The sequence below is a fragment of the Phoxinus phoxinus genome, assembly GCF_949152265.1.
Source record: "Phoxinus phoxinus genome assembly, chromosome: 19".
NCBI lineage: Eukaryota > Metazoa > Chordata > Actinopteri > Cypriniformes > Leuciscidae > Phoxinus > Phoxinus phoxinus.
Genome location: NC_136894.1, coordinates 28,370,867 through 28,383,424, shown reverse-complemented (window position 1 = coordinate 28,383,424; position 12,558 = coordinate 28,370,867). Strand labels below are relative to the sequence as shown.

The 12,558-nt window shown below is 37.9% G+C and overlaps 1 protein-coding gene across 5 annotated transcripts in view; it reads right to left on the bottom strand.

Annotated features, from left to right (window-relative positions):
* The window catches only part of hivep1 (HIVEP zinc finger 1), a gene marked incomplete at its 5' end in the record, with an annotated part of 73,308 nt that overhangs the window by 37,761 nt on the left and 22,989 nt on the right, over positions 1–12,558 (bottom strand). The window contains one exon of one of the 5 annotated variants that reach the window (XM_079590839.1): positions 174–635. The exons of the other annotated variants lie outside the window; for them this stretch is intronic. Of the gene's footprint in view, positions 1–173; positions 636–12,558 lie in introns of those variants that run through there. 5 annotated transcript variants of the gene reach the window in all.

Sequence of the window (12,558 nt, the reverse complement as noted above, 5' to 3'; positions counted from 1 at the left end):
CACTGTATATAAAAAAATAAAAAAAATAAAAAGACAATACTGTCAAAAATACAAATCTAACCAATCATGCAAGCCACCAATCATTCAAAACAAGTCTAGTCAAGTCAAGTCTAGACTATAAAGAAGTCAACATGCGAAAGCAGGATGTGATCGTACACCTTCACACAGAGTACCTGAGCAGTGTTGATATCGTGATGGCAGAGCTGCTTCAGTTTGTCTTCCAGTGAAAGTGTGTCTGTATCAGGACAAGCCGGATTTCCCTGAATCGCTGGGGAACACCTGGACCTCCCCTAAGAGTGTGTCCTCTCTCTCAAACACACTGCGACCGCATAACCACCTCCGACCACAACAGACAGCGGACAGACCTCGCCTAGAAACTCTCTTTCGCTTTCTTTCGCTTTCGACTGAAAAGCCGGCTGGGTGTTGATAGCTCACTCACTCACTCACTCACTCACTCACTCACTCGGTCATGTAAAAGCTACCGTTTACCAACCCTCCCTCGTTCCCTCCTTCCCTGTATCTCGGTGTCTCCTCCTCCTCTGCTCTTTTTTTCCCCAAACTACTTTTTTAATCCCTGCGCTAAATCACTGGGAAAGCCCTGAGTACCGCCACGCTGACTTCCTCTCTCAGCGAATAAAGAGAGAGGGAGAGAGAGAGACACAAAGCAGGACGGAAGGTCTATAAAAAGCTGGCTGCCTAATTCCTTCGGCTGAACGCTTCGAGCCACACACACACACACAGCGGTGGAAGCTGAGAGTTTGTCAGCATCAGATTAGCTTCTAACCCACTTGTGGAGAGTCGCCGCCCACGGTACCGCCACACACTCCTATTAATACACCAGTCGGGCCCACACACTCCACACGGCACGGTCGCCCACGCAAGAACACACACACGCTCAGAGACGTAGACAAACAGAGCCCAGCACAGATGCTCACACACACACACACACACACACACACACACACACACTCAGATCTGCCAGGCCATAATCAGCCCATGTTTTCTGATTTACACTTTGAGATTATGATATTGGTAAACAACAGATGAATCGGCAGACACTTCAGAATTTACATTACAACATTTGGATATCATTTTAAAGCTGATTATTCTGTTCTCATCTGATGTCGCTAAATCACAACATTGAGACATCCAGCATTTCGATATTAATGAACAAACAATTGGGTAACATTTTGAAATGTAGATTCAAATATAGTACACCACGTTTAGATGATCAACATCAGCTGATAACAAATAAGATTTAGATCAAGACTTACAATATATTGCGATATTGAAATGCCACATGCTGCTAATGGATAAATGATAGAATATTTTGAGATTACCAACATTGGTAAATAATAGATAAATCAGCAGATACTTCAAAATTGATGTCAGTAATCACAACATTGAAAGACATCCAACATTTTGATATCATCGATGAATAACATCGACTGATAACCAAATAATATGATATTGTGAGATTTAAATAATTTAGACTACATTATAATATCGAGATCACCATATTATCAAATTTCAGAGGCTGTTATCAGATTAGCCAATATCAGCCAATTATTGACCACTTAGCCGATATCAGTAACCACAAAACATTGAGATATACAAATGACAGACAATAATACACTTTTAATATATATTATGTAAAACAAGCATATAAGTGTGTGTACGTCTTGTTTGCTAATATTACATTCTATTTTATGAAAAAAAAAATGCTAGAAATCAACTTTGGGCAATGTGAAATTTATAGCATCGACCACAACTCTTGGGCAACACAACACAACACAACACTATATATGTGAACAACAACTAAAAGTAATGGGTAAAGACATGACCAGTCACGATCATGACATGCTCATCTCATCTTCTGTGGTAAACTGTGCCCACACACACACACACACACATTAGATGCTAACACACCGGAAGGAATGCAAACGCACACAAACACACGCTTACCTATACACAGCTGTCTGTGACTCTCTGGTTAACACCTGCTAGAGCTTCGTGTTGTGGGTGGATGAGTTCTGTTCTCACACTCGTACAGACACACACATGGATATGGAGTTAGTCATCATACACCTAGACTTACACACACTTATAGACCTCAGGCGCAGTTTAGTCAGAGCCCAGCGGTTCTCACGCTCAGAGCACACACACACACACACACACTTTCACAACCTTATTCCTATAAACAAGCCCTCACACATTCACACGCAGACCCATATACACTAAAAAAACGAAAACCTACTGACTAAAACCTAGAAATAAACCAAACCAAAGTTTTGTTTGGAACAGTATCCAAACATAAGCTAAAAAATAAAGATTCCTTATTGACATATATGGTTCCATGAAGAACGTTTGACATCCATGGAACCTTTCCATTCAAAAAAGGTTCTTTATATTGGAAAAGGGTCCTTTGAATTTTCAATGTTCCTCAAACTAAGAAAAATATGGTCTGTTAAGAACATTTCATTGAAAGGTTCTTTGGGGAACCAGAATTGGTTCTTCAGTGGTGTTGCTGGGAAAACCCCTTTCTGGAACCTTCATGTTTAAGAGTTTACTACTGATTTTTGAAGTATGCACTAAGTATTGTGCACAGTTTCGGTATGCATGGAGCACCTACTGTATCCACAATGCAATGGACTATTCAATTTCCTGGTGCACTAATGAAACAAAAATAATATGAACCATTTTTCTCTCATTAGACTGACATTTTTACACAAAATGGATCTAAAATGCAAAATAATAATTTTAGATTAATTCTAATGCTATTTCTGAGAGAACAAATGGGCGACAATTAAAAATGCTAAATGATGAGGTCATGTGACATCAGTGTCGTATACTAATGTTTACCTTTGCATACTGCTTTATACACTACGATTCTAAAGTTTGGGGTCGGTAAGATTTTTTATGTTATTAAAAAAAGTCTCTTCTGCTCACCAAGGCTGCATTTATTTGATCTTTTTATAACATATTACAATTAAAAAAAACAGATTTGCTATTTGAATATATTTTAAAATATAATTTATTCCTGTGATCGAAGCTGAATTTTCACTCCAGTCTTCAGTGTCACATGATCCTTCAGAAGTCATTCTAATACGCTGATTTGCTACACAAAAACATTTATTATTATCAATACTGAAACCATGTTGCGCTGCTTCATATTTTTGTGGAAACCGTGTAACATTTTCTTTGATGAATAGAATATTTCATCTTTTTTAACATTGTAAATGTCTTTACTGTCACTTTTTTAGTAATTTAATTCATCATGCTGGATAAAAGTATACATTTTTATCCAAAATGATGAACGGTAGAAACAGAACAGGATGTAGTGTACAATCTATAGTGTGCAGTAATCTAGCATTCCACTGCAGTCGTTGTTATTTCATACTGACAGAAGTGTTGGGTGCCGCCCTTCTGTTCTCCAGACAGGAAATGCAGGGTTTCTAACTCATTTGTTTCTCATTTTTGGATGTATGAAAGGAAACGAGGAGGGAAGACTCCGAGGAGATTCACTTCTCCAGAATTCCCATGGCAACAGCTGCTGAAGGAACACGAGAGGATGAAGCTCGGCTAAAGGGCAAACGAGAACTCGCATGAACCGCAAACACATCTCCACCTCTTCCCCATTCATCCCTCTCCACCAATCAACGTCTGTCTTTCTCTTTTTCAAACACCCATTCATCCTAGCTCACTCCCTCCACATGTTCACGGCAGAACGGTTTAACCCTCTCCTGCTCATAATCTCTCGTGCGTTCACACCTTCACGTGCCTCTTTAACACTCATTCACAAATCATTCTCTGCTCTTTTGCGAGCGCGAGTTGTTCCCAAGCACACCCCGGTCATTTTCTCTGCAGAAATCAATACTCAGCATTATTATATTTCACAAGCTCTCCAATTTAAATCATTCACGCCTCTCACATCATTTAGTTCACACCCTTTTCATCGTAATAAACCAGAAATATAATTATGATGCCATCACGCAATCTCATCTTCAGACTTTTTATAGGTATTTTCTCTGTTGCTGGGTTAAAAGGAAAATCAGAGTTCATACACGGTTCATTTCCTGGATACGAATAAAAGTCCCAATCTACTTATCTTTTCATGGAATATCCCGAAAAATTTGTTAGGAATGGCAATTTACAATGACTTCCACACAGGGTTATTATCTACAAACTAATACTAAAATTAAAAATAAAGCTGAAATAAAATAAAATGTGACTATAAGGCATGACATGAAGATACATAAATATTCTTTCTAAAAAATGCTGGGTTGTTTTAAACCAAGTTTGGGTCAAATATGGACAAACCCAGCCGTTGGGTTAAATTTTTAAATTGCATTTTTAATCCAACGTTTGGGTTTGTCCATGTTTGACCCAAAATTGGGTTAAAACAACCCAGCATTTTTTAGAGTGTAGGCTATATGAAAAACCTAAACTAAAACATTTGAACTGAAATAAGCTGAAGGAATGAAATGATTAACTGGAAATAATTTTTTTTTTAACTAAAATGGGAAGAAAATATAAATACTAATACTTAAAAAAATAGAGACAATAGCACATAATAAAATTGTTTTTAAAATTAAAAACAAAAAACAAATTGTTATTAAAATAAAAGCTAATAATTGAAATGTAAAAGCTAATTGAAAATACAAAAAAAATATGAGAGTATATAAATAATACTTAAATAACCCTGGTTTAAAAGATTGACTCGGTTTACTGTCTTAATAATATTATTATTATTAATAAGCGAATCAGCGAATGCAGTTTCATGATCAAAGGTGTCGTGAACATGAAGTATACAGTGTGTGTCGGCTTACAAAATCAATACGAACATCAGCCATAAACGCTTGACCCAGCAGAGAACAGCACGGGCACGACACTTCAAACGCACAGCCGATAGTTCCTTGTTGTCTCTGCTGACGCGTCTGATTGGACAGGAACTCACAGGTGCTGTGCCGAATTTCGACCCGATCAGTTGTGGGGGAGGGGTTGGGATTAGGCATCAGGTATACTGACTTCAACGAGGGGGGTAATCATTTGGCAGGGGGTCGAAATTCGGCACAACACCGGCAGTCTCACATCATCCACGAGGTGCTTCACTGTCATCATCATAATAATAATAATAATGTGCTGAATCTCATCTACATGTAGAACACTTCACTTGTCTGTAAAGCACTTCACAGATGCAGTGGTTCATTCAGACGCTTGTTCATATGCTCATTTGCCTTTCTGATACTCTAACACCAGTGATGGGAATAACGGCGTTATAAATAAACGGCGTTACTAACGGCGTTATTTTTTTCAGTAACGAGTAATCTAACTAATTACTGTTTCCTCCGTAATAACGCAGTTACCGTTACTGACAATAAAATGCGCCGTTACTATAATTGAGTTCACTGAAGCGGTTTTCATCCGATCGGGCTCTTTTCTCCGCCATAGGAACTGCAAACTCTTTTCTCTGGTGTGTGTGTGTTTCGAGGCGCCGGACTGGACAAAAGCGAAGCGAACGTCGTCAGCGCGCGAGAGAGACCGAGTGTGATCCGTCCGAGAGCGCGCTCGACAGTTCGCGAGAGAGACCGAGTGTGTCCGTCCGAGAGCCCGCTGGACAGTTCGCGAGATTGACCGAGTGTGATCCATCCGAGAGCGCGCTGGACAGTTCGCGAGAGAGACCGGAGTCGTGTGTCCATCCGAGAGCGCGCTCGACAGTTCGCGAGAGAGACCGAGTAGGCCTATGTCCGAGCATAATATAGTTTATCATCTGCAACGTTTTAATTAGTTTACATGGTTATAAAATAAAACTCCAAAATAACCTGCGGGGAACGTTCAAAGAAAACATCTTTGTTTGACCGGTTGTGAACACGTGCGGCAAACACGACTAGAATTTGGCTTAAATAACCTCTGATGATGACGTTCTCTGTAGGTTATACAAATAAACCCCCAAAATATTAGATGTATTATTATTATTATTATTATTTATGTTGGTACATTGTTCAATATTATATTGAGAACACTTTTAGTTAAACTGTTTACATTTGTGAGGAAGAAAATACTTCAAGTAGGCTAGAATGTCTACCAGTTGTAAGTTTTATCATTTTAATTTGCACTACAAAGAGTGTATGTGTATGTATATTTTTTATTACTTATTTTTGGTACATTTCTTAAGAAGCATACCGGTAATTTATTTTTGGATTTGTTGGCCAGTTGTGGTCTGTGCAATAAATATTAAAAGTTCTAAACCATCAATGTTTTATAATAATAATTTGTTCTAGTGTCCATTTCATTCATTTAACATATTTAACATTGGGGGTATCCAAGATATTTCACATATTTAAATTTTTCTTTCTTTTTTTAAGTTTTTTTTCAATAGTTACTTTGCCTGGTAATTAGTTACTTTTGTAATGATATAACTCAGTTACTAACTGAGTTACTTTTTGTGAGAAGTAACTAGTAACTATAACTAATTACTTTTTTTAAGTAACTTGACCAACACTGTCTAACACTGCCTAAACCATCAGGTCAATGAGTGATGAATATTTAGTTTAACAAACTAAACTATACTATATGAAGTTATACAAATGTTGTTTTAGTAATACGTACTTTTAACATAAAACTACAAATTATGTAAGGGTGTAGCATTTATGAAAATACAGCTCTATATTGTGTGTGTGTGTGTGTGTGTGTGTGTGTGTGTGTGTGTGTGTGTGTGTGTGTGTGTGTACGAGAGAGAGAGAGAAATGGGAGTAGATATAATGTGAAAAATGCCATATTTTCATTATAATTTGTGCTTTAATAAAATACAACTGGATGTTTCTGCATCAGTTATTTGTATTATTATGACCTTGCTAAGACACTCAGAGCTGAAAATAACGGTTTTGAAGGACAAAGACAAAGCCAAGAGAGAGAGCGAGAGAGAGAGAGAGAGCGAGCGATAGAGAGAGGGAGAGCGAGAGAGAGAGAGCGAGAGAGAGAGAGAGAGAGAGAGAGAGAGAGAGAGAGAGGTGTCCTGCTGCTGGACAGATTGTATCGAGAGTCAAAGACTCGCTCTGGCTCTCGTCCACTAGGGGTGTGAATCTGTTTTAAAAGGAAACAGTCGCAGTTTACACATTTACACTTGCACACAAACATTTACTTTGCAACACGAGGTCAAAAGGGCGAGAGAAAGTGTGTGATGGCAACACAGAAGGAAACATCGGAATCTAGTCCTGCCCATCTAAGAGCTTCTACAAAGCATTTGAGAGAAGGGAATGAACAATACTCATCTTGAAAGTGTTGGATTTTTTTCACGAATCTCATTGGTTAAAGGATGAATGTGTTAGAGTTCACTTCAGCGGAACGTGTTTTGAACGCCTTATTATACATTTTATCATTTCTATCAATCGGCATCTGGGTCAATGAGCGGTTTTATAATGAGAGAGATTATACTGATATCTCTCAAATTTCAATAATTTTTCATGTGAAAATCCACACTATAGTTCAAAAGTTTGGGTTTCTTCCACTCATCAAGGACGCATGTATTTGATCAAAAATACATTAAAGCTCTTCAAAACAACAACATTATTTTGAAATAGAAATATTTTGTAACAGGTTTTTTTTATAATGGCCCCAAGCTTTTTAATAAAAAAAAATTCAAATTCATTTTTTTTTTTTATAAATGTACACAAAACTGCTAAAATTACTTATTTAAATTTACTATAATTAAATTCACATTTAATCTGCATCATATATCAGCTTTGCTAAAAACCTCTACAAAAATCTTCCCGATGTCTGCCTTGCTTTTATTGACGTGCCACAGTGTTTGTATTGTTCTGATCTGTTCTGATTGTGACCTCAGGAAACACACGAGGGACTGGAGATGTCTGGATGAAGCAGGAAAGCGGTTGGCAAAGCCCAGATTCCCCGTCAGAACTGGAGGAATTTCCAGAACGGACCGGGTGAATCTGGCATTGTGCTGGCAGGGGGAATCTGCTTTTGTGCGCCTCTGAAAACACACTCACACACACACACACACACACACACACACACACACAGAGCAGCAGATCTTTCTGGCTGTGAGATCGGAGTCCTTAAAGGAACAGCTCACCCCAAAAATAAAAATCTCCCAAAAGTGTATGGCTTCGAATAGACGTTGAATACAGCATATGACTCAAACGGACCACTTTCATGTGCTTTTGAATCATTTTTGGAGCATGACAGCATCTCTAGGAGTCCTTATGTCTGAATTCATTCTATCACGGCACCCTTTTACTGTATTATGTCTTTTTTTCCTCTCTGTATGAAAGTCACTTGGGTTACCGCACTCCCGCTGGGTCCTTGGGCTCCCGTTCAGGGCTGCCTCTCTATCAAACTACCCTTCTTTCTCTCCCAATCCTTTCTTCTGCTCTATCGTCATCCTCTCGTTCCCTCCCGTTAGGGTCTCTCCCACAGATAATCAATCGTTCACAGAGTCATTCCTCCTTCCTAAAATTAGAAAAAAACCCTCTTTCTCTCCCTGCTTCCTCCCGCAGTCTCACACAGGAACGGCACCTGCACACACACACACACACACATGCTGCTCCTGTTGCCCTAGCAACAGCTAGATCCAGCTTCGCTTGTGTAAACCGTTAGGCTTTGCCAGTGTAGTCACACACACACACACACACACACACACACACCCTTATAAGGATTGCCGGTAGTCCGCAGTCAGGGTTTGATATCTTTAGAGCAATTCTGCTTTCAAACAAAGCCACATTCACAAAAAAATAATGCATCACTTAACAGGACGCCTTAGCTTTACCGTTTACTTTTTTAATGCAAGTTCCATATTGTGCACAATCCATCTATGCATGTCCCTTTAAAAAAGTTTGTATGTGTAATAGTGCTGTCAAACAGATTAATCGCATCTAACATAAGTCTGCAAATATTAGGGCTGTCAATTTAACATGTTAATTAGCCTAAATGAGTTATTGGAAAAAATTACTTGTTACAATTATTAACACAAATGATTTTATAATGTCTTATAAAATTTTCCTCTGTGGGTATCATTTCTTAGCCCTATATTATGTGAGTTTAATTTGAAAAATGATTACCCACATCGAGTAATTAATTGGATTAAAAATTTGAACTGTCTTACTAAATATATATGTATATAGATATACATACATATATAAATACTGTACATCAAAAGTCTTTTTAGACTAAAATATTACAAAATCAGTCCTTTCGAAATCGATTAATCGCAAGTAATCGCATCGAACATGTCCCGATTAATCGTTTTGACAGCACTAATTTGTAATATTTTATCAAGCCGGAAGCTGATGCCACCTAGGACATGAAAACTACTGATTAATAATAACCCAGTCAAATAGTCATTGTTTTGGCTACGTTTGTAGGTAATGCAGCCTTTCTGAAATATATAACACAGTAATTGAATGCCGGTTAACATTTATGTAGTAAAGGTTGCCGCAAAAAAAGCTAATAACGACAGATTTGGGGAACAGCAGTGTTGTTAAATCTACTAAAGATCATTTTTGTTAAATGAAATAAAGCGAAAATCAAACAAAGTGTACATTTTAGATGGAAAACTTAAAAACAAAAATGTTGCCTTGGGATATAAACTGAAATAAGTTTAGGTTGAAGTTGTAAATTTACTAAAACTGAAATAAAAATAAAGCGAGAAAAAAAAAAACCTATTAAAAATTACAAAAGCACATCATAAAAAAAAATACTAAAAAATGAAACTGAAAATATTAATAGCGTATAAATGATACAAAAACAACAATGGGGAGTAGATCCCCCACAATGCATTGCAAACTCACATTTATACCTGACTGAAGAATGAATTCTATTATTAAACACTTTGACATCCATTCTGCTCTCGTTTTTTTTCTTGAGTATTGTTATAATACATCACATTACGGAAGTGAAATGGGTCTCAAATGCAGTTTTATGAGCTCGCAAGAATCAAAAGCGCCCAAAACCACAGATTGACTTAGAAAGAACAAAACACCGCAGGGTTACACATTTAAGACCTGGGATACATTTCTGGGATTTACTTGTGGGATTCAAGTAATCTGTGCAGTTCTACGAACATTGTAAAATTGAACAAGTGTGGTGTTTTTCTTTCAAAAGCTGCAACCACAAGAAACAAAACAAACTGGAATATTCTGTCCATTAGTGTGACGTAGTGTTTGAACTGCAATGCGTTTAAACAGAAACACAAAAAGAGCATTACAGCATGCTGACAGACACCGCGGCAATGAGCATGTGGTGCACTGACTACGTGAAAACAGAGAGAGAGAGAGACACGAAAACACAGTTCTGTCGCTATCTTAATCTGTCACGCCAAACAGAGTCGAATCGTTGTTTTGACCACAAAACTGGAAGGCCTAAACTTCTGCGTATAGGCGTATGTGGGCGTACGCCCTGAAAACGTGCATGTAAATAGACAATCTCTTCAAAACATTGGACCGACGTGCAGTGCTCACACAGAAATACCTCTGAAGAGAAAATAAGGCAACGTGCAGGCCTGACGTGTGAGAACACACACACTCGCACAACCTTTTCAGCCTATAGCAGGTGGGTGGCGTCGGTCCAGCATTAGTCACTTTGGTCCGACACACAGTCAGAGCTTGACAGACATTCAAAATGAAAGTCTGAATGGTGTTCAGGCACGGTGAGGGGGTGGAACGAATGCAAGAACGAACAATAGCCAAGAAAAATCTTGTGTGCAGTAAGAGGGAAGTAGTGAGATGAAATTTTACACCGGCTGTATTGTAAACCTTACCAGAGTGAGCAGTTTGAGGGTTTGCAGGACGGCTAAAAGTGTTACAGAAGAAGACAGACGCTCAAGAGTGAGGGTCATTTTTTACTATGGTAACAACCAAAACACTGATTACTGTTACTGTTGCTACTGTAAAAGCCAACAGCCAAGACAATGGAGGCTGATATCAAGTAGCACAGTCTTTTTTGTTCTACCTTTTAGATAAAACTAATGGTTTCTTGCTTAACAGGAACAATTCAAAGAACAATGTTAAATACATTTAGTCGTGACCATGGCAACAGATTTAGCTTGCTAAACAAAAGCAACTATGGCCGTCAGAAAATGAATATAACACCTTGCTTTTGTAACAGACTTATGACCCATAGTGTGATAAAAACAAAATGGCAACATATCTCCATCAGCAGTGAAAATTTTACTTTTAATGCAAAGTGCAAGAGTGTGCAATTGAGAAACAAGACTTTCTGTTCCATAGCATTGAAGCAAAACTACTTTGCTTCAATTACAATTAAAAAAGTTTCTACACTGTAAAAGTGTAACGTCTCATTAGAGTGGGCACAATTTAAGCTTCGTCTACATTTGAAAACAGTGATTTCAGTCCAAAACTCTTCAGTCCAAAACATCTGAAAATGCTTAAATCACCTCACAGTGCAAGCATACAACATACCAGATGATACAGAGAGCAGACATACAAAATAATCGTGCAATAATTTTATTTAGCAAAATATCCCAGTACTACTCGTCCAGGTTGCAGGACAGCAATTGCGAGTAAATAAAAAAAATTTGCAGGAAACCATAGAGATCTATAGGGATCCACCGATATGAAAAGTTTTGCCGATAGCGATCATTTTTTATATTTGAAAGCCGATAACCGATATATTGGCCGATAAATCTAAATGCAAATTTGTATAGCCTGATTACAAAAACAAAAGTCTCACCATTAAAGGCCATGTCCCAAGCACAAAATTATAATGTTCTCATTATAATTTTATGAAGCCGATATGACTGCACTGCACTGCACATGTTGCACTTAACTATATTTTCCTTTTTTGAAGTGATTCCAATCATATTTCAAAGCAATTCAAAACCATCATGATGAGCAGTGTACATCTGAAGTGTCTCAGCTGAAGGAAAAAATCCATTATCGGTTTTAATATATCAGACAAATTTTCATATGGGCCGATGACGATAACAATAAAAATCAACATATATCGGCCGATATATTGTGCATCCCTGGGTACAATATGTGTCACATGACTAAACACGAATCACCATTTTCGAAAACGAGTGGATGTAAGGCCAAAATGGAGAGAAAAAGAAGCGTTTTCAAGTGAAAACATTAGTGTGGACATGGCCTCAGTTTGGCACCGCTCACTAGAGTAGACAACTGAAACTCCAGCAAAGATTCGGAGTCTAAAGTGGCCGCCTGCAGTTCTCCACTGTGGGCAAACAAAGAAACATGCTGTACGACTGCCAACCAACATGTGCTGGATCCCCCTTCACACACGGGCATGAAGAAATACACTTAAAAAAAAAAAAAAAAAAACCTGTTAAATGTATAGCTTAATTACTGGAAAGAGTCAGTGTTTCCATGGAAGGGGAAAAAAAAGTTTATTCCTTAAAGAAATAAAAGAGCAGGATTATACCTTTCCCTTCATTATACGTACAAGCCGTTTTAAAGATCTTCACTGACCACAGAATAACAGTTGCTCCATACGTCACTATAAAAAACAATCTCTCACATTCAGTTTTTTGTTCTTTCTCTGTCACACACACACACTAACACAACT